This window comes from Drosophila arizonae, chromosome 4, assembly GCF_054131065.1.
Source record: "Drosophila arizonae isolate 15081-1271.41 chromosome 4, UAZ_ARI_1.0, whole genome shotgun sequence".
NCBI lineage: Eukaryota > Metazoa > Arthropoda > Insecta > Diptera > Drosophilidae > Drosophila > Drosophila arizonae.
Window position 1 is genome coordinate 1,066,941 of NC_142924.1, and position 19,886 is coordinate 1,086,826.

At 41.2% G+C, this 19,886-nt stretch overlaps 1 long non-coding RNA gene across 1 annotated transcript; it reads left to right on the plus strand.

The window, feature by feature from the left end:
• Window positions 1–13,768: 13,768 nt before the first annotated feature.
• On the plus strand, window positions 13,769–15,167 carry LOC149268945 (uncharacterized). Its single transcript, XR_016269963.1, has 2 exons — window positions 13,769–14,513; window positions 14,588–15,167. It is a non-coding gene; the product is annotated as an uncharacterized LOC149268945 (long non-coding RNA).
• Window positions 15,168–19,886: the final 4,719 nt, after the last annotated feature.

Below are 19,886 nucleotides of genomic sequence, written 5' to 3' on the forward strand. Positions count from 1 at the left end.
CCATTAGCAAAAGCATCATGAGCATCATTAACATTATCTGTATCATCATTATTATTACCATCAGTCTTATGATCATTGACATTACCATTACCTTCCCTTTACCTCTCTCATCATTATCCTTATCCTTATACGTGTGCCTCTTTAGATCGATATCCTTATTCTAGTCCATGTTTCCATTATCATTATCATGATCTTATAATCATTATGTTCGCTCCATTTCAAGCAGTCCCTAACCAATCTATAATCTTTCGTGATTCTCTCACATGCTCTTTTCCTGTTTTTACAATGGCAGTTCCATAAACAATTTTCTTCACCTACTTCCTTGCTGATTTCTTAATTTTTGCCCTCCTCTTGCTGGCAAAACCAGTTGCTACTACTTTTGGTGTACTTCATTCACTGCTTAACCCATTCGGGCCTACAACCCAATGGGGCCTACGCCCACTCACTCTATACACTCTTTACACGCTTCACAGCTGCAACATTTATATGTATTTTGCTCACATTCTTCTGCCTCATCAGACTCAGGAGACGTTGCTGTTGCGGCTGCTGTGAAATTCGCCGCATGAATATTTTTCGCAATCTATTTGCTTTTATTTGTATTTATTTATACTTGTTAGCTGAGTTTTTACGGCTCGCAGCAGTCGTCGTAGTGGGAGTGGGGGAGGGGAGCGCAGCTACTGACTGCCTGACTGCCCACCCGCTGGCCCATGCCCAGCCCCATTTACTGTTTTCCCAATAAATTGTAAGTAATAAACTGGCAATTGGTTTGCTGTCTGGCCTCTGACAACGACTGCGACGACAGCAGACGAGAAAGGCGGCCGCGCCCACAGCATTTTGACTTTTACTTCCTTGAACGTTGGCCCGACATGGCCTGGGCCAAAATCAAAGCCCCGGGTCTCAGCAGCCGGAGACTGGCGGACGCTAACTTGACTGTCGCCACTGCGTTGCCGGCTAACAGCTACCAGCTCCCGGCTAGCATTTTGGGGCTTTCGTTTGACACTCGCCAGCGACATGGCCATCGCGCTGCTTGTCATCGCAGCGACCCTTGAACCCGACTGCCAACTGCCAACAGCCAACTGACTGCTGACTGCTAACTGCCGACTGCCGACTGCTGACTGCTGACTGCTGACTGCCGACTTATCGACATGTTGGAATACATGTTCTGACAGCTTTTATGGCGTGTTTACAAGGACATGATCCGCATGTAGCTAACGGCTGCGGAGTCGCGCTGTGGCAGAGCAGAGCTCAGCCCAGTAAAGGATGCTCATCACACATACGCCCCGTATGACTGCGACGCAGTCGTCGTTCCTTTTCTTTCGTTTCGTATTTTTTATGGCCGCTGCCTTTGGACTGCGGCGACTGCTGTTAAACAAACTTCACATAAAATAGAATTTTATATGGCTGAAAAATGTAAATCATGTCTGACAGGACGGCCAAAAAACAGAAAGACAAGTGAAAACAAGAAAGACAGCCGCATCCTGGACCATCCTCGCTGATTATGAACAATGTCTGAGAGCATGGAATTGCCAAAAGATGTCCAATAAAATGCCAACCCGCTTGTTGCAGTCGAATGTGAATATCTTGTTAGAACGAGCCCAAAGCAGAGGGCGGAGGCACTAGGAAGTCGGACATGCGGCAAAACTGGTTTCATGTTAAGGCCTGTAGCATCATGTAACACTTGAGCCTTGTGCGTGAAAAGCTATCAAATGTCTCTGAGCTGCTCAGGCTACAGAGTCTATAAAAATTCATTTGGATGATTGAAAATGTTTATGATAAAATAAAATATTTTGTTCAAAAATGTATGCGACATGTTTTCTGATGAGCTGACGCCTTGATGCTTAATAATCTACAGCTACAGATATAATCTGAAAGACCTATTATATAGTGAGGTATATAGTATAAGTTGTTCTTATATGTAAAGCTAACTAAATGACGTCACTCAAACTATACTCCTGCTCCACTCAGCTTGCTCCAGCTTTTCGCATTTTCGTTTCTGCGACAAGTCTTCCAATTGACAGCTATCGAAATCCTCAGCTTTGATCATAAACAATACCAACAACGGCGACCAGCCCCAAAATTGGAGTCTGCAAAAATGTTTGGCTTAAAATAATACAAAAAGCGACAGCGAATCAAATCAAAGGAAATTGAATTGCATGCGATACCCGTCCGTCCGATGTCCGTTGGCCGTCCTCCGTCCTCCGACGTCCGTCCTCCGTTGGCCGTTGCTGATGATGTTGACATTGCGTGCAGCAAATGCCCGAAGCTGTGACCCCTTTGCTACATGTCCTTGGTTTGCTGTACCCAGCCACAACACCTACCCCTCGACCACCCGACTGCTCCCCTCCCCCCTGCCTGCCTTGTACGAACATAATGTAATTTCCAATGGCATTCCCCTGGGCATCGAGTGTTGCAGCTGCTGAAGGGTTGAGCTTAGCTTGTCCGTTGACTCAGGGCGGAGCGGGCGTGTATGGTGTGGTGGGCGTGTTCCATTCGAGCTACGCGTGCACTGACATAAGATACATTATTGCAAATTGTTTCGATTTCATAAGAAATTTTCACAACGAGGGTTTCCGGACTCTGGACTCCTTGGCTGCTGTGGATGATTGCTATATGCAATCAGTGTACAACAAGCCCCCCTCCTTTCTTCCTCTACTTTATTTTATTTGTTGTGCATTTGTTTTCTTTAGCTTCGGCTTCGGCTTTGGCTTTTTGGCATTTTGGCATTTTGGCATTTTGGCATTTTGGCCGCGCGCCCAGAGCCTTCAAAATCACAAACAAAATCGAAGCCTTTTTGGCATTTTTCATTTGGCTAAATGAGCTGCAACTCTGGCAGCGTGGAAAATCAATGCGAATGTGGCATGGAAATAATTTGTTATCGCATTGAAAGCGGATGTGATTGTAAGTGTGCACAAGAAACCCACCTACCACCTGCCCGCTGCCCTCTCACGCCGCGCCCAACTGTAATACTCCGTATAATGACGTCTAATGGCGAAAGGGGAGGGCGGGAGGCCTGTCGAACTGAAACTGAATCGAAAATTGAGTTTTCAACTCGGCCCAAAGGTAGAGGCCATTAAATAAATTGATGCGAGTAATTAATATGCTTTAAAGTTCAACTGGCACAACTGAAGAGCTGAGTGCTCGGACTTGAGTTGCTTAAGTTGGCTTTGGAAAGGAATTCCACGGAAAGCTCAAACTATATATATTATATATATAATTGAGTTAATGCAATAGTTAGAAAAAGTGTAGCTATAATGGACTGTGAGAGCAGTGCAAAGTTGTATGAAGAGCGAGAGAGAGAGAGAGAGAGAGAGAGAGAGAGAGGGAGAGAAAGCCTAATTTGTTGAAGAAGTTTACTATAAGAACTTGACTTTTGCTGCTGATTAAGGTGAAATGTAGAGTTGGGAAGGAAAATTTTCATTTAATGAGAAATTCTTTATCATATTTAAGGCATGCCTCCAAAGAGATTAGATTTAAAGAGTGATGCTTATAGAGTCTTAGCATAATGTCCGACCGGCTATGCAGCTTTTCATAAAATTCTTTACTGCATGGTGAAAATCTGGTCATATATAGTACACAATACCATCTGGAAACTTCTACTGTAAGCTTGTGTATTCTTCGATGTCTTTCTGCTTCTCATTTCAGCTTTCATTCCCAATTCAAAACCAAAATCTAGAAAAATTCTTGCATCTATGTACTTGCATCTCATAAAATATGATCTAAATTTGCAGACGAAACACCTTCACTTCTATCTAAATATATTTATGTGGCACATATATATAGATAAATATATGCCTTGATCTGGCAGGATCTGCACGCCTGTCAAGCAGCTCAACATTTTGTTTTGCTCTTTTCTTTTAGCGTCTACATCGAATTCCACTTTAGACATGTCGTCCGTCGGCCTTGAACCATTTGGCAATTAAAACGCAATGCGGCCGCAGCCAAAATGCAATTCGCTCACACACATTCAGCATACGTTTGGCATTTGGTCATTTGGCCATTTGGCCATTTGGCCATTTGCTTGTTTTGCACGAAAATTTCGCCGCAAGGCTGCAAGAAAACTGCAAAAATTTCCACGAAAAATTATATAGATTTCTATATATGTAAATATATTAAAAATATATATTTGTCTCAGCAATTATTCATTTGCTGTCTGGGCGTGTGGGCGTGTCGTACATGGAAAAAAAGAAACACAAGTAAGCTGGGCATACACGACTTGCAGATACCCTAAAACTGTGCAAATTGTCTTAGCCACATACATAATTGGTTCAGCCACGCCTTTTTCAGTCATACACCTGCCACGCCTCCTTCAATCCGTTACATACAAAACCAGAGACTGCCCTGTCTCAATGGAATCAGGCTATGCAAAATGAATGCAGTAAATGCCAAATTTTCAGACGTGTTAATTACCATCAAGAACAAGAAGACAAATAGATGTATATATTTTTATATATTCTCAAAGAAATCATGTGAAAATTGTTTGTATGGCTGGCATGCAAATTTATTTCGCATAAATTGTTGCTCCAGCAGCTGGCATCTGCTCTGACATATTCAATTATAATATTGGTGACTCTGGCGAGGATTGGATCGCAGTCGCAGCACCACAGCAGCAACAACAATTTGCACCTAAAGCAATAAATTATGGCAATTAGCGTAGGTTAAGGGCATCATCAGTGTGTGTGTGTGTGTGTGTGTGTGTGTGTGTGTGTGTGTGTGTGTGTGTGTGTGTGTGTGTGTGTGTGTGTGTGAGGGGTGCTGCGTTAGCCACACAGCCTCAGACTTAGCCTCAGCCTAAGTTTCCGCCTCCGTCTCCGTCTCAGTCTCCGCCTCAGTCTCCGTTACAGTCTCCGCCTCCTTCTCCATCTCCGGCTGTCTTGGCACACATTTTAGGCGTAATTGTAGCAATTTAGACGCCTGCCAGCCAGCCAGTCACATCCTTAACGCCGCTTCTTCAGCTTCCTGCTAACACAAGCTTCAACCTGCTGCCCGCCTCCGCCATTACTATTTATTTGTATGTGTGTGTGTGTGTGTGTGTGAGGGCGTGCGATTTGGCAAGCGGCTCGTCCCGGTCGCGCCTTCTATTATCACCTTGATGGGGCCCAGACGCACGCATAAAATTTTAATGAGATTGTTAGCGGCATAAAATATACACTTCATATTTATGTATGTATATGTATTTGTCTGTATGTAGCTGAGCATAGAGCGAAACCTACCACCAGGAAGAGGCGCGAGCTCTAGCCTCTAAAACTCTGCAGGTTGCACACGAGTCAGAAAGGAAATGGTGTCAGGCCGAAAGACAAAGAATCAGACATACAATGGAAATACAGTTCAACTCCCCACTAAACAGCACCCCAGCTCCAGTTCCAGCTCCTACTCCAGCTCGAGCAACAGCTCCAAAGCAGAGCTAACGCCCCAGTCATCGCCCCATCTCGTTTTGTCCGTCGATTAAAATATTCAAATGCCAGGACTCGACTCGAAAAACTTCGCACAATTTTAAATGCATTTTTAAATGTGCCATAAACATCGTTTCACTCAGAGGCGGGGGCACTGCGCTCTCTGGGCGTGGCACTGTGCAAGAAATAACATATAATGAGGAGCAGCAGCAGCAGCCACAGTAGACAAAGGCGGACTGGGCGTGGCACATTTAAGTGCCGCATTTAAGATTATTGAGCCATTTGCTTGGAGGTTAAGCTGTGCATCAAATTGTGGCTTCATATTGAGCTATACAGCTCATATTTTTCATTATTTTTATATTAAAGTAAGTCTTGGAATTGATGATGAAGAAAATTAAGTATGTTCATAAAGCGTGGCCATAAAAAATCCATGTAATATGATTTTATTATAAAAAAAAAGAAAAACTTAAAAAACTCTAATTTCTTCTTCTTCGAAACTTCGAAATAGCTGATTGATGAAAATGAACTAAATAATGATTTTGAGCTTGATGTAGAATCTAAACATAATTTTATGCATCAGGTTTTATGTTTGAACTGAACCCTAAACTGGGAAATGAGCTCAAACATTAACAGAAATGTAAATGTTATCTGAAGTAGACTCTGAACTGAACTGTACTGAAAACTGAGCAGAAACTTGAGCTGGAATCAGACCTAGAACCTAGACTAGTTCCTATACATAAACGTGAGCTGCAACCTGAGCTGTAAGTTGAACTAGGGCGTGAACTCAAATATGAAGTGCAACATAAACTAAACCCTGATGTGGAGCCTTGAATAGATCCTAAACATGACTCATACCTTAACTAGAATCTAAGCTAAACTGGAACTGGAGCTAAAATAGGAGCCTGAACTGAATATAACTGGAACGTAAAACACTTTGACATTCACAAAATCTAAAATTTGAACCCTGATTCGAACTGCAGATGAAACCACATTTATTCAATTTGTCAATTTGATTTCAAGTCAAGAATTTCCAATTATGCTGAAGCTATGCATAATCAATCTGTCAACGAAAAAGTCTCTCCAAAGCTGGCAAATAAATGCTTAGAAATCGAGTTATTGAAATAAAGCTCCAACTACATTGCAAAAGGCAACTAATATTTAACAACAACTTTGGCGGCTGCTGACTGACAAATCAATTAACAAAAACTCACTTGTGGCAAGGTTTATTCGCCAAATGAAGCTAACATTTGACCCAGCTGGTTTTAGATAGATGACGAGGTGATTCGAACATAACTATGATATATTTCTATATACATATATCTAACGTTACTAAGAATACTCATAAATATTTATATTGCTGCGCCGGCTGAGAGTCGTATATCGAGTTAATAGCGGTTTTATATTAAATTTTTATCGATTACAGTTCTAATTCTATGAAATTAACTAGGATTGCAAATTTAACAGCTAATGAAGCTGAATATATGCAATAACTAATTTAATTATTTATATAATACGTCTATCAATTTATTTCATCTTGTATGACAGCATGTTAAATCATCGCATTGCAATCACGTTGCCATCACTAGATTTTGGTAAATATTTAGGCACTAGCAAGTGTGCATCGAGTGCAGCCGCAGCACGAAAATTCTGGCTAAAAAGTGTGTCAACAAAACGAAAATTATGAAAAGTAGCCAGAGCCCCCGTGCATCCTCTCTCTCCCTCCTCCCTCCGCCCACCGCCACTATGTGGCCTCTGCTATCTGAGTTATGGCCCATAACAAAGTCACGTGCATGTTAATTTCGTATTTTACAGTCTGAGCCAATGTGTTATGACAACTGTCACGTGGAGGCATTGACTTGCTATTTGCTTTCGTTCGGTTTTTCTTCCTCCTATCTCGCCTTTCCCCTGTCCCCACCCCTCTCCCTTCACGCAGCGCATGGCCAGGGGTGTTAAATAAATTAAATGCAATAATATAACAATAGAAGGCAAAGCAAAGCAACGACGAAAAAATAATGATTTATGAGCTGCCTCGCTGCACAAATCTATTTTCAACTAATTGTCGAAACGGTACTTTTTTTTGTGTGAAGCGGCGTTGCATTGATGTCGCGGCTAAAGGCCAGGGGTATTCGCTTGATCAGGAAATAGCTATGCAGCCAGTAGCTAATAGCTATCGGCTATGGGTCAATAGCTTTGGGTGTCATCCATGAATTGTGGCTCATTGAGGAGTTGCATTCAGTTACACATACTAAATGCATTGATGAAAATCGCATAGAAAGGCGATGTCATAAGTAGAGAGAAAGAGGGAAATTAAGAAAGCTGAAAGCTTGAAGAGGATACGAGGACCGACGGGTTAAAGATATTGTAAAAAGCTCTGCTTTGCGATTCTCATATGCTCAAATAGGTTCTCTAGACTTTTCCATTTCATCAGGGAAAGTGCTATTTTTTTGCTCCGTTTTTCTCATACCCAAATTTACTCTTTAAATCGCTCTCTCTCTCCCCTTACTCATTTGCCCACTTTCTGTCTCCAATTATTTCATTAATATTAAGTGGGGTTCCATTTATTTTTGGTACAACTACATACATATCTTGGCAATAGCTGAGTACATCACATAAAGTTCATTTCGTTCGTCATTTTCCAGCGCTCAGAGTGCATTTCCGTTGCACTCCATCGACAGAATTTATTTGAACGATGCCGCCTTCAGCTTTTCTATTTTTTTTTTTTTTTTTTTTTTTTTTTTTTGGGAGGGGGGAGTTTCATTTGGTAACAAAAAAGCAGAGAAAAGGAAATGAAAAATATTGTGGCTATCGGAAACGATGGGGGCGTTAATCTGTGTACTAGCCAAGTGTTGCCCACTCGCCGTTTGCCATCAACAGCAACGGCAACGGCAACGGCAACAGCAACAGCAATTAAAGCGACGACAATTGCGTTTGGGCGTGCAGCAACGACAGCAGCAACATGGCTCGATACAGCGCACAGCCGCAGCAGCCAAGAGACCGAAAAATTATTTTCACAACACAATAACCGAGGCCTACACTAACGACTGAGGTGACGCTGAACGCATTGAGTGCAACGGAGGCGTAGGGAGGTGTTGCTGTTGCTGCGGAGGCGCCGGCGGCAACAGTCCGCGCGAACGTTGTTCAGGTGGGTGTTGCAAGAGGCAGCGACAGAGGCAGAGGCAGCGGCAGAGGCAGGCGAACTATGAAAGTTACGACAAGCGTCGCGTCGCGTCGCGTCACAACGTGGGAGCTTTTTATGAGTTTCTCGCAGTGGAGACACACACACACACACACACATAAAAGTATTGTAGATTCACATCAGCATCCAAGCCGCAGCCACATCCAGATGGCTGCCACAAAACGTGGGCAACAGCAACAACAACAAGAACAACAACAACAACAACAATGCCAGCGGCAGCTGTTGCCGCCAATTGATTGAAATGCCGCCCGTTCATATACAGTTGGGCGGACGGTCAACTGTTCCTGCTGCCTGACCCCCAATGTAAGCGCCCCCTCCCTCCATGCCGGCCCACTCCTGGACCCGCTTTCCCTCTCATTTTGTATTTGTTTCTTGAAGGGCTGCTCGAGTGCTTTTTGTGCGGTTTGAACGAACAATTTTTATGAGAATTTTCGTCGGTTGAAAAAACTTTCAATTTCGTATTTATGAAAACATAAGCGGTAAACCAAAAAAAATAAAAAGTGCCAAACAGATAGTGCGGGAAAGACTAAGAGGGAGCGAGATAGACAAAGGAGCTAGAGCTGAGCTGCGCGAGGGCATTTGGGGCAAACTGCGCTACAAACTGTTACAAAATGGAAATTCCATCGAAGCAAAAGCAATCGCCATGAGTTATCGCTTTTGTTGTGCTCAACATGCAACAACAACAACAACAGCAGCAACAGCAGCAATAACAAACAAACAAAAAGCAACAAATACAGCGAAATGCAGGCAAACGAGACAACAATTGAAATGTGGCAAAATCCGGAAGTTCGAGTCGATGTTCAAAGAAAAGCCAAGGGGAAGTACTACAAAAGCTGAACTGAGATCTGTTAATAGAAAGACAACAACAATTAAAGCTGAAATGCAAATTGGAAATTTCTAAGGCGCAGATATGAAGAGAGTGAGTGTGGAGGGGAATGACCGACTGCGAAATACTCTATGCAGATAGATGGGTGTACTATGATCTGATATATTTCTACTTTACATTTATCGAAAGTCTTGGAGGTGTACAATAGCAGAATACTCTATCAATGGAGGGCTCTGCCACGCCTTCCACTGCCAATTTTCACATATTCTGAAAAATCAATATACCCTCCCTGATACCCTATTAACAATGACTTCCAATATGCAAAGTGCTTGAAATAGCTAAATTAGAATTGACAAAAAAAATAGCTTAGAAACTTAGTAATTATCTTAGCAAATATTTGAAGGTCAGGCAGCTGATAATATATCACAGAAAGTGAAGTTTTTTTTCAATTTAAGTTAAAAGTATATATTAAATAGAGCTTGTGATTATTTAGTTTGATATAGCTACAACAGCTTCAGATTCGTGCAGTTGCCAAACTGCTCTAATTTAGCCAAATAGATATTCAATGGAAAGTTTTTCTAATTAAATTTAATTCTTCAAATTCAAATTAGACTCAAAACTACTGTTGTAAATTGCTGAATAATTAGGCAAACCAAATAGCTTCGGTTTTTTAACAACAGCGAGAAACAATTGCTCTAGTTAACAAAACGAAATCCCCTTCTCCAAATTAGTGAGCATTGCTGCTGCTGCTGCTGCTGCTGCTGCTGCTGCTGCTGCTGCTGGTGTTGCTGGTGTTGCTGTTGACTTGTTGCATTGCATTTGCAATGATCACTCATTAAATAGTCATTAGCATTTGCTCTAAAATGCTGCGCTTGGCCAATTCCAAGGCTATAATTGAACGCCACTAATGGCAAATCAAACTGTGTGAGCAGTGGACGGCATTATCATATGGCATCACGAATATGCATTACAAGCTCCCAGCTGCCAGCTCCCAGCTGGCTGCCTGCCTTTTCGTATCAATTGGCAGGTTCAAGTCACTGCACCCGCTGCGCTCTGCCCAGCTAGATGATTTCATAATACCTCTAGCTGCGAGCAGATATGTTGTTAAGGGGGGAACGAACAGCGATTGGGTTTAGAATTACAATAAGACTGGGCCGCATCTACAATTAAAATCCAATTGCGGCTATTACACAATGCGCGAATACAAATTTCCAATAACTTTGTTTACTCGCATGTGAAAATGCAGCAGCAGCAGCCGGCATCAGCGGGAGCAGCCGGACCCCAAGCTCTGCCCTGCCCTCTGCTTGAGACCCTACATCTCCGACAAATCCCACATTGGAAGACAACATATATTGCGCAGCATCTTGAATTTCCGCCCTTCGGCGTTGCCCCGCGGAGCCAAAGACGAGGGACGAAAGGTAACATTAGATTAGACAAAAGATAGAGATGCATACATGCATGCAGTTTCAGATACATTTAAAGCTACAGCCAGATACAGATACAGAAGGCATTCAGCTATGGGCATAGAGACAGGATTATCTGAAGATACTTCCAGTTATAATGATATTATATAGAACTCTGCATATAGATACAAATATAACAATAGATAGAGATATATCCAAAGTATTCCAGCAGATTCACCTAAGATATGCATACACCTTCGAAGCTTGTCAAGATACAACATAAAGACAGATACAAATGAAATTCTATAGATAAATCACGCATCGTACAAATATTGGAGAGATAAAAGGAAAATATTCATATACAGCTAAAATATATAGCTATTAATTTAGATACAACTATAGATTAGATTCAAATGCAGATGGAAAACTATAGATAGAAGATGATTTACATATGTATATCACACTTTATGAAAAGATTCAGCCACTGCTAAGGCAGAGCTAAATACATTTATATCTATGGATACAGATACATCCAAAAGGCATAGATACCATAGATACATCTACATCTGAAGAAACAGATACGTTTGTTTAGCTTTAGGATACACTCATTGATAGAATTACATCCAAAAGACATGAAAATTAAAAAGATACAGATACAAATATAGGTATCCAATGTGAATTGGATGTTGTGAATGAAGATGCATTCAACTATACAGATACACCTTACAGTCATAATTACCAGATGTATCTACACGTGAAAGACATGTACTTCAATAATTTAAGTACAGATACAGCCAACGTTACAAATGCACTTAAAAGGCATAAATGCAATGAATCTGCATCTAAAATATGCAGACACAGATGCAGCTGTAAATACCTAGATAGTTATAATACTCACCCAGCGATACAGCAACACAGATGCAGCTATAGTTATATATGTATCTACAGCGATTGTCGCAGCTGCAGCTACAGCTACAGATACACAGACAGCAACAGATACATAAGTAGATTTATCTTTTCCCTGAACCTATTTCATTTGTATCTCTGTAATTGCGCGACAAAAAGTGCGAAGTAGTTGTTATTGTTATTGTTGCTGTTGTTGTTGTTGCTGTTGTTGTTGCTGATTTGCTGGTGTCGCAATCTTGTGAAATTCGACGTAGCGAATTTTCTGGTCGCCCATCTAAACAAAAAGCAGACAAGCAGAAAACCAGGCCGCAAGTAGCGCCCCAAAAACTCATCCTATCCACCTCGCACCCCCATCTAGCTAGCCATCTTTCTCTCTCTCTCTCTCTCTTTCACTCTCTGTCTCTCTGAACCTTTAGCGCCGTTTCAGTTTCTCTTTCGGCTCTTTGTTTTGCTATTTGCTTTCGCATCTGCAGCAACTACGTCGTTTGGCTTTTGTTTTTGTTTTGGTCGTTGTTGTTGCATCATCCACTGGCAACATGCAACAGCCGCGCCAAGGTATCATTGCCTCAAGCACTCCCCGCCAGCCCCCTGGGCGCTGCGATCGCACAGCCAGCGACTATTTTTAGTATGAGATACAACTATACAGCTACAGATACATCTACAGCTAAAGATACAGATAGACGGCGTCAGGCCGCATTTGCCTCAAATATCCCATGGCCCACTCGGAACGCCCAGTCATGCCACGCTCGTGTGATTTATAAGGTCTTTGGCCCCCATACCTCGCCGCACCGCTCACGCTCCATCTCGCTCATGCTATCGCTATCCCTCTCGCTCACTCTCTACCTATCTCTTTCGCAGTCTTGGTTTCTGTCTTTGCGTCGCTTCTCTGTTTGGCTTTTGTTTGTGTTTTCTCGACTCTTTGTTTTGCTTGCCTTCTTCTACACTGTAATAATATCATAACAAGTAAGAGTGATCGAGGTGAGCGTGATCGATCCGCAGATACTCTGTAAGCAGATGATCACTATGAAATTCTTTTATCTATCAAAGTAGTAAGATATCGGTTTAGTCTTTGCTTATTTCCATGCTTAATTCAAGGGTATATCTACTTAAGCTATTCCTATATACAAATATGTACCATCTATAGGAATTATTTAGGAATAGTGGAGAAGCAAAAGGTCTGCTAGCGAGCTGTTCTATAGACAGACTAGCATACCTCTTCTCAGTCCATATGCAGTGCATAAGCAGATACCCCTTGCTCAAAGTTGGAATCAAGATCAGATGAATGCTCGCTGCGTTCATGAGTACTCAGATAAAAACATGAAAATAATAAATAAATAAACAAACAAATAAATATGAAGAGAATGCTGCGCCATTTCTGGCGCTAAAAAGCTGCAAAAGGCCTCTGCTCGAAAGTTGTGAAACTCAATTGAATTCGACCCAGTTAGCTGGCAGATAGCTGCCACTGCCGCTGGCCCGCACGCTCGCTGTCTGGCTCGAACCGATCTACTCCATACACACATTATTTGGTCTTTTTTTTTACCCATCGGTAATTGCGCCGCGAGTCACAGCGCATCGCATCGCATCGCATCGTCGTCTTCTCGTCAACGTCTACTGCGCACTGCACATTTTTGTTGCTGTTGTTTTTGTTGTTGTATATTTTTATTTTTTTAATTGCTGGCCAAATATTTTTGACAAACAGTGTAATCAGATGCCGACAGATGCGAAGGTTTTTTTGATATACAACTGGCGCCATTAGCATTTGCATTTATTTCGATAGGGGTACAGTCAAGTTTATCTCTACTCATCTTTCTCGCTTCCTCTCTCGCTTCCTATCTCTGTCTCAGAAAAATACCCTTATACTGCGTTTTACAATCTCAGCTACAGTTGTTATTGTTGATACTGATTCAATTTTATATGCGCCTTAAGTATTTCGGAATATTTCATCAGAAAAACCCATTTGCGAAAAGATTTTTCTTATATAGATGCTGTATACATTGTTATAGGAATTATAATTAAACAATTTGGATATATGAATATACTTGTTAATTTTATTTTGTCATCAGAATCATCGTTATTAAAGAACGCCTGAAAGTTATAGTAATTCGATTTACCAACTATATGCTATATTTACTCCAGCTGCTTAACTGTCCCCACTCTCTTAGTCCTTTTCCTTATAGTCCTATATCGAAATTATAAAGCAAACAAATTGAATGGTCGATTGGTTAACTAGTTAGTAAGCTATATTTGCTTGTCATATGCCCAACACTGGCCCCGGTCTGTTCAATGAGCATAAAAGCTGTTGCTAATTAAATTGAATATATTACACATACATGGTGCATGTATGTATGTGTATGTGCTATATTTAGTACATATATACCAACTGTAAAGTCTCCCAAGGGTGTTTTGCATGCCAGCTAATCAGACTGTCAATGGAATGTTTACTCAAACCAACTAATTAGATGTCCTGCACACCGCTGCTCTGCCTCTGCTCTGCCTCTGCCTCTACCTCTGCCTCTACCTCTGCATTGCCACAGCCTGACCTTTCCGGCCATTCGCTTTAGTAGTGAGCGAAAATAAGTTCAAAGGTCACAGGGAAAATTTTATTACAACTCATTTTGTCGTTTGCTCTTATCAGCCTCTATCTCTCTCCCTCCCTCTCGCTCTCTCTCTCTCTCTTTCTCTGTGTGTAGTTATTTTGATTTCTATTTGCCCGGACAGGCAATCACTTATCGTCGAGAGAGCGGCACAGCGCAGATTCACAGACAGACCGGCAAACAGACAGCCGGACTAGAGTAAATAAATAATAATACAATTTCAGTTTCATTTTGTTTTTCTTCTCTTTTTTATGTTCTCTCTTCACTCTCAGCTCGCAACGAACATCATCAAAACTAACTGCAGGCAAATTGTGCGCACATAAATCATACGACGCGTTGCCGCAGCCAAAAAGAGGAAGGAAACATGAGCCACAAAGGTCGTGAGCTAAAGCATATGAGCATTCAACATTCAGCTCACTGATTACACCATAAAGAGTGAAAAAGATCTGAACCAGCACTGAACCCCAGGCAGGCAGGCAGACAGACAGACCGACAAAGGGATGGGGAGAGAGGAGAGGGGGGGTAGAGACTGTGGGACAGACAGTCCAAATTTGATAAGCCAATCGCGCGGTCTGGCATGCTTTGTCAGCATAGCTGGCGATTTGCTTATGAGATCTCTACATATGCCTTCCATATACACATGCATATATGTGTATGTATATGTACATATACATATATATATATATATATGGACTACTCAGCGAGGTCTAATGAATATTTGCTGCACTTTGCCGCATTTACTAGTTCATTCAGTGCTTTTCTACATATTTTGCCAAAATATTTTTTATATTTATATACATATTATGTGTGCATATTGTGCATAATAAAAATGTTAAAACCACTTAAATTAAACGTATCCGATTTTAATTAATTTGTAACTGGCTTTTAATTTATTTTTATTTGCTGCAAAGCTAATAAAAATTTGCAAAAATGATGTTTCGCAATTTATTGAAAATTTCATTAAAATTAGCGTTTATTGTTTTTAAATTTATCAAGATCAAATAACAAGGTGTTATGCATAAAAAATACTGAAAGCCCACAAATAATTGAAAAAATATATATAAAATTTACCTTTTGACAAATAATTTGAAAGCTTTGTTGAGACCAGATAAACAATATTCAATTGGGTATATATTCATATACAATAATATATAATAAAGTATACAAAAGTTAAATAATAAGTAATAAATAATAGATATTCCAAAACCAAGCCATCAGAATGATCTGACTAATGCTCATCTACAAAAAGCTCTGAGTTCTTTGGGTCCATCAGGAGATTTCCATATACCAACCCCTTGTCCACAACTTAATGAGCAACAACACCAACACAGGATAGACTGCAAATAAAAACATCAGATTTTGGCTCAATGCATTTCTAATCTGATTATATTAAATCGCAGTGTATTTTCGATTTCGTGCTGAGCCTTTCTTTGCAATTATATAGTTTTGTGTTCCATTAGGCGTTATATGAAAAAAAAAACACTAATGAATGACGAAAAAAGTGAACGAACAACAGCTACAACAACAACAACAAATAGACGTTGACTTAATGGCGCTTGTCGCTTTGTTTTGGACCTTTCATTCATTAGATTCATTCATTGATTCACATGAACACACAGATGGGTGTGCGTGCGTGTGTGTATGTGTGTAGATTTTCCATTAGAAGCGCAGTATATTTATACTCAATGCACATAAATACGCTTTGCCTGCTTTGTTTTCACATTGTTGCTGTCATTATTATTATTATTATTATGATTATTATGATTATGATGGTGTGTTTACATGGGAGGCCCCCACCCAGCTGGACGCCCCCGTCACAATAACTGGCCGGCCATCACTGGTCGGCACTTGCTGCACTCCGTATTATAATCACATCTAAATCTCTCATTCAATTAAATTAATTGCCGCCTTTGTGTTTGTGTACCATGCGCAAAAACGGCTAGATTATTTACATGGGCAGCCGGACAGCCTGGGGGCCGGACAAACTTCGGCTTGTCCAATATTTATTATGAGTTTCAGTTCGAATAACCGGCACAAGTTGGAGCTTAATTGATATTTGTTGGGCACAGAGGAAAGGCTACTCAAAATAGAACCCAAAAAAGTCAGCCAGAGTCAACAGTTTCGAAACAACAACAACAACAAAAATGAGCAACACACGCCTCCAACCGAAGACACGAGTTGAATGACCTGCCTCACCGATTTCAGCTTTTGTGGTTTTCGCAAATCAAGGGGGTTGCGTGTGTGTGTGTGTAGGGGGGGTGTGCACACACACACATACACATGTACACACATATACGTACAGGTGATCTATGTGGCTGCAGACTTGATTTATGTGCATGTTTTTGAAGCTGGTCCCCCGAATTTCGAATGACTTTTGCCGCTTGTCGCATGCTGTGAATTATAACATGTTATAAGAGTGTATGTGTGTGTGCCTATATATGTGTGTGTGTGGGGGCTAGTGGAGAAATGAAGCAGGTCCTTAAATGTCAGTATAAGTAACAGTTTCTGCTCCCGCCAGGCAGACATTGGCATTGTGAACCAGATACGAATCTTAATTGCGAGCACGAGAATTTCATCAAATTAAATTCAAACAAGCCTTTCGAGTCATATAAAGTCTGTTGCAAATTTATGTCACTGTTTGTTGATAGAGTATCTGTGCAATTTATTAGAGATATATTTATACATAGCCTAATTATGGAGCAATGAACTCTTGCGACAGCATTAATGCTAATGTGATGCAGGCCTCGAATCAGAACCTGATCAATTTCAAAGCATATTCATGCATGTTGTGTTTCTGTAGTCATCATTAACATTAGCGTTGGTAATGGCATTATCATTAACATTAGGATTAGCATTATTACTCATATTAGCATTAACATTACAGCTATTACTTTTAATTAGCATTATAAAAAACATAGACATTAGCATTATCATTACCATTAGCATTGATATTGTCATTATTGGCTTGAATCGTAAGTATTAGCATGACCATAACATTAGCATTAGCATTGGCCTTAGCCTTAGCATTAGCATTGGTTTTAACATTAGCATTAGCATTAGTATGAAATGAAATATCATTATACCAGACATTAACATTATCCTTTTTATTCGCATTACCATAGGCATTGGCATTATCATTAGCATTAACATTACTATTATTTAAATGTAATTAGCGAATATTGATCTAAAATTTCAGTCAGATTATGCGAATTGAACTATTTACTGTAAGCGTTAACTAATACTAATGCAATACCACTGCGAATACAGTCAAAGTATACAAATTTTGGCTCTTCAATTTCGACAATTTCATATCACAGCTATGGCTGCTGCAGCTGTTATTGTTGTTGTTGGATGCGTCAAATTTTCGCAATGCAATTAAAATGTTTTCGTATTGTTGCCTTGCAGCAATTAGCAGCAACGTTAATGCGACGAGCCGATGATATAGAAAATACCATTAATTAAAACTAAAACAACAAACCGCAGAAAGTCCCCAAAGGCTTGCGGGGGCTTAATTAAAATTGTGTGTTGAATTTTTAGCTGCAAATCTAATTAGTGTTCAATAGGTGGCAAATCGAAACAGACAATGCAATTATAATGCCTAGCATTTGCATCTCAATGTTGATTAACTCATCTCCGAGCAGGTTTGGCAGATGGAGTACTTTGACAGCATTGGAATTCTTGCCTGAAAATAGAAAAGTCTCTTTCATTTCCAGGTATTTCGCATGAAAACACTTTTCAGCTCTCTCGCTTACTCACTGACTCCATCTCTCTCTATCTCTCGCTCTCTCTCTCTCTCTCTCTCTCTGGCTCCCATTGAACTCTCGTTGTTGTCTACTTTGCCTGCGTCTCTTGTTCTTTTCTTTGAAAATCAAAATTTTCAAGTCTCTCAGGCGTAGCAAAGTTGACGCCTGGCAAATGGCAAAAACCCACGCTGCCTGAACCTGAACCTGATGCTGCTGCTGCCGATGTTGCTGCTGCTGCTGTTGCTGTGTCTGAAGTTGAAGCGCAATCACCCACGCAGGATAAGCTGGGCGAAAAACAGCCCACGGCCTGCTCCTGTGGCCTTTGTGGCTCTATGACGTGGGTTGCCCCTTTGCTCCGCATTTTTGTTTCTCTTTTCTCTCGTTTTCATGTCGCATCACACATCCGCCGCGTTGGCCTTTGGATAGCGTGGGCAGACAGAAAATAGCAACGCGCTGTGTAATCAGCAAGCTGTGCCTGTGCGGAGGCGTGGCACTGATAACAGCCAGTCCACAGCTGCCTATTATTGAAGCTAGTACGACATGCAAAATGATTGCGAATCCATCAAAAGAAAAAGAAGAAGAATCCATTGGACCAGCTGGAGCCAGCGCAAAGAAAGCAGAGGCAAAAAGCAGCACGCGTCAGGACTATGCAAATAAGTTGGCATTTAAATGTATGCTGGCTGCTGCACCACCAAATGCCTCCAACGCCACCACCATCAACCCCACCCCCATTGACAGCCGCCCTCCTACCCGAGCCCCCCTGCACACTTGTCTCGCATTATTGCCCGACTTGACATTGATGTATCTGGTGACAAACTGTTGCGGTTTATTATTGTACAGAGAGGGAGAGAGAGAGCAAGAGGGAGTCGAGCATGGAGAAGGGGAGCTGGGTGCGTCAGTCACGTAGTTGCTGAACATGTCACAGCTGCAAGGATAACGCAGCTTCTGCTGAATCCCAAGTAGCAAGCAGCCAATCGATAAATCATTTTAATTGTGCGCAATCGAAACGATAATGCACTACATATGCCCAGCACTGAAGCAGCAAAGCCGAAGGAGTTGAGCTGATAAAGAGAACCAACATGGCTCACTTGACGGCTCAAGCGCTCAGCTCTGAGTAGCTCTAGATCTGATTATGATTACGATTTGTAGCTGACTCACTCTCTCTCCCTCCGTCTTCCCCTCCCATGTTTTGAAGGGAAACATTTTGGCTTACGGTTCGTTTACTTCCATTCGGGAAACAAGCTTTGCTTATCGGAAATGCTAAACCCCTCTGAGCTACAACAGATAATGGTTCCGTTTGGTTCAGTTCGTTTCAAAAAATGGTTCATTTCTTTTCCAGCTCAGTTCTAGGTTCCGTTCACATTAAGAATAATATCCCGAACTGGTTCACCAATAAACCAGTTCCCCCTCCAGCTGGAACCACTTGAAAAACACTTAATTTTTATATATATTATTAACTCATTTAACAATAAAAAACACACACACACACACACACACAAAATACTAAGCACAAAAATTTAATTGCCTGTCAACCGTGAGCAAATGGCAAATGAAACATCTGGTAATGGACGCCACGTTCCTCCAAAAAATGTTTGAAAACTCAGTTGAACGAACTTTCGGGATTTTGGCAATTTGAAATTTTGCTTTTGTAGCCGCCTGATCTATGTGGCTGGAGTGTTAATTTACGAGCAGGTTCCGAGTTCAACTAACCCAATCTTACCTCGCACTCCAAATTTATTTCATTCTCTATTTTATTTTTCTTCGCTCCCCCCGCCAAAGCGGCGCACGTGTTTCGAATTATGAGAAATACCCAAATGTCAATAAGATG